We start from the raw sequence: 3,774 nt of genomic DNA, 5'->3' as shown, positions 1-3,774 counted from the left end.
ATGGTGTGTTATAGTGTGTGATGGTGTGTTATAGTGTGTGATGGTGTGTTATAGTGTGTGATGGTGTGTTATAGTGTGTGATGGTGTGTTATAGTGTGTGATGGTGTGTTATAGTGTGTGTGATGGTGTGTTATAGTGTGTGATGGTGTGTTATAGTGTGTGATGGTGTGTTATAGTGTGTGATGGTGTGTTATAGTGTGTGATGGTGTGTTATAGTGTGTGATGGTGTGTTATAGTGTGTGATGGTGTGTTATAGTGTGTGATGGTGTGTTATAGTGTGTGATGGTGTGTTATAGTGTGTGATGGTTGTGTGTTATAGTGTGTGATGGTGTGTTATAGTGTGTGATGGTGTTGTGATGGTGTGTTATAGTGTGTGATGGTGTGTTATAGTGTGTGATGGTGTGTTATAGTGTGTGATGGTGTGTTATAGTGTGTGATGGTGTGTTATAGTGTGTGATGGTGTGTTATAGTGTGTGATGGTGTGTTATAGTGTGTGATGGTGTGTTATAGTGTGTGATGGTGTGTTATAGTGTGTGATGGTGTGTTATAGTGTGTGATGGTGTGTTATAGTGTGTGATGGTGTGTTATAGTGTGTGATGGTGTGTTATAGTGTGTGATGGTGTGTTATAGTGTGTGATGGTGTGTTATAGTGTGTGATGGTGTGTTATAGTGTGTTATAGTGTGTGATGGTGTGTTATAGTGTGTGATGGTGTGTTATAGTGTGTGATGGTGTGTTATAGTGTGTGATGGTGTGTTATAGTGTGTGATGGTGTGTTATAGTGCGTGATGGTGTGTTATAGTGTGTGATGGTGTGTTATAGTGTGTGATGGTGTGTTATAGTGTGTGATGGTGTGTTATAGTGTGTGATGGTGTGTTATAGTGCGTGATGGTGTGTTATAGTGTGTGATGGTGTGTTATAGTGTGTGATGGTGTGTTATAGTGTGTGATGGTGTGTTATAGTGCGTGATGGTGTGTTATAGTGTGTGATGGTGTGTTATAGTGTGTGATAGGTGTGTTATAGTGTGTGATGGTGTGTTATAGTGTGTGATGGTGTGTTATAGTGCGTGATGGTGTGTTATAGTGTGTGATAGTGTGTTATAGTGTGTGATGGTGTGTTATAGTGTGTGATGGTGTGTTATAGTGCGTGATGGTGTGTTATAGTGTGTGATGGTGTGTTATAGTGTGTGATGGTGTGTTATAGTGCGTGATGGTGTGTTATAGTGTGTGATGGTGTGTTATAGTGCGTGATGGTGTGTGATGGTGTGTTATAGTGTGTGATGGTGTGTGATGGTGTGTTATAGTGTGTGATGGTGTGTTATAGTGCGTGATGGTGTGTTATAGTGTGTGATGGTGTGTTATAGTGTGTGATGGTGTGTGATAGTGTGTGATGGTGTGTTATAGTGTGTGATGGTGTGTTATAGTGCGTGATGGTGTGTTATAGTGTGTGATGGTGTGTTATAGTGCGTGATGGTGTGTGATGGTGTGTTATAGTGCGTGATGGTGTGTTATAGTGTGTGATGGTGTGTTATAGTGCGTGATGGTGTGTGATGGTGTGTTATAGTGTGTGATGGTGTGTTATAGTGCGTGATGGTGTGTGATGGTGTGTTATAGTGTGTGATGGTGTGTGATGGTGTGTTATAGTGCGTGATGGTGTGTTATAGTGTGTGATGGTGTGTTATAGTGTGTGATGGTGTGTGATAGTGTGTGATGGTGTGTTATAGTGTGTGATGGTGTGTTATAGTGTGTGATGGTGTGTGATAGTGTGTGATGGTGTGTTATAGTGTGTGATGGTGTGTTATAGTGTGTGATGGTGTGTTATAGTGTGTGATGGTGTGTTATAGTGTGTGATGGTGTGTTATAGTGTGTGATGGTGTGTGATAGTGTGTGATGGTGTGTTATAGTGTGTGATGGTGTGTTATAGTGCGTTATGGTGTGTTATAGTGTGTGATGGTGTGTGATAGTGTGTGATGGTGTGTTATAGTGTGTGATAGTGTGTCATAGTGTGTGATGGTGTGTTATAGTGTGTGATGGTGTGTTATAGTGTGTGATGGTGTGTTATAGTGTGTGATGGTGTGTGATAGTGTGTGATGGTGTGTTATAGTGTGTGATGGTGTGTTATAGTGCGTGATGGTGTGTTATAGTGTGTGATGGTGTGTTATAGTGTGTGATAGTGTGTCATAGTGTGTGATGGTGTGTTATAGTGTGTGATGGTGTGTTAAAGTGTGTGATGGTGTGTTATAGTGTGTGATGGTGTGTGATGGTGTGTTATAGTGTGTGATGGTGTGTTATAGTGTGTTATAGTGTGTGATGGTGTGTTATAGTGCGTGATGGTGTGTTATAGTGTGTGATGGTGTGTTATAGTGTGTGATGGTGTGTGATAGTGTGTTATAGTGTGTGATGGTGTGTTATAGAGTGTGATGGTGTGTTATAGTGTGTGATGGTGTGTTATAGTGTGTGATGGTGTGTCATAAAGTGTGATGGTGTGTTATAGTGTGTGATGGTGTGTTATAGTGTGTGATAGTGTGTTATAGTGTGTGATGGTGTGTTATAGTGTGTTATAGTGTGTTATAGTGTGTGATAGTGTGTTATAGTGTGTGATGGTGTGTTATAGTGTGTGATGGTGTGTTATAGTGTGTGATGGTGTGTGATTGTGTGTTATAGTGTGTGATGGTGTGTTATAGTGCGTGACGGTGTGTTATAGTGTGTGATTGTGTGTTATAGTGTGTGATGGTGTGTTATAGTGCGTGATGGTGTGTTATAGTGCGTGATGGTGTGTTATAGTGTTTGATGGTGTGTTATAGTGTGTGATGGTGTGTTATAGTGTGTGATGGTGTGTTATAGTGTGTGATTGTGTGTTATAGTGTGTGATTGTGTGTTATAGTGTTTGATGGTGTGTTATAGTGCGTGATGGTGTGTTATAGTGTGTGATGGTGTGTTATAGTGCGTGATGGTGTGTGATGGTGTGTTATAGTGTGTGATGGTGTGTGATGGTGTGTTATAGTGTAGGATGGTGTGTGATGGTGTGTTATAGTGTGTGATGGTGTGTTATAGTGCGTGATGGTGTGTGATGGTGTGTTATAGTGTGTGATGGTGTGTGATGGTGTGTTATAGTGCGTGATGGTGTGTTATAGTGTGTGATAGTGTGTTATAGTGTGTGATGGTGTGTGATGGTGTGTTATAGTGTGTGATGGTGTGTTATAGTGCGTGATGGTGTGTGATGGTGTGTTATAGTGTGTGATGGTGTGTTATAGTGCGTGATGGTGTGTTATAGTGCGTGATGGTGTGTTATAGTGTGTGATGGTGTGTTATAGTGTGTGATGGTGTGTGATAGTGTGTGATGGTGTGTTATAGTGTGTGATGGTGTGTTATAGTGCGTGATGGTGTGTTATAGTGTGTGATGGTGTGTTATAGTGCGTGATGGTGTGTGATGGTGTGTTATAGTGCGTGATGGTGTGTTATAGTGTGTGATGGTGTGTTATAGTGCGTGATGGTGTGTGATGGTGTGTTATAGTGTGTGATGGTGTGTGATGGTGTGTTATAGTGTGTGATGGTGTGTTATAGTACGTGATGGTGTGTGATGGTGTGTTATAGTGTGTGATGGTGTGTGATGGTGTGTTATAGTGTGTGATGGTGTGTTATAGTGCGTGATGGTGTGTTATAGGGCGTGATGGTGTGTTATAGTGTGTGATGGTGTGTTATAGTGCGTGATGGTGTGTTATAGTGTGTGATGGTGTGTTATAGTGCGTGATGGTGTGTTATAGTGCGTGATGGTGT

This window comes from Telmatherina bonti (genome assembly GCF_933228915.1).
Source record: "Telmatherina bonti genome assembly, chromosome: 3".
NCBI classification, from domain to species: domain Eukaryota; kingdom Metazoa; phylum Chordata; class Actinopteri; order Atheriniformes; family Telmatherinidae; genus Telmatherina; species Telmatherina bonti.
Note: the sequence above shows the minus strand (reverse complement) of the source record.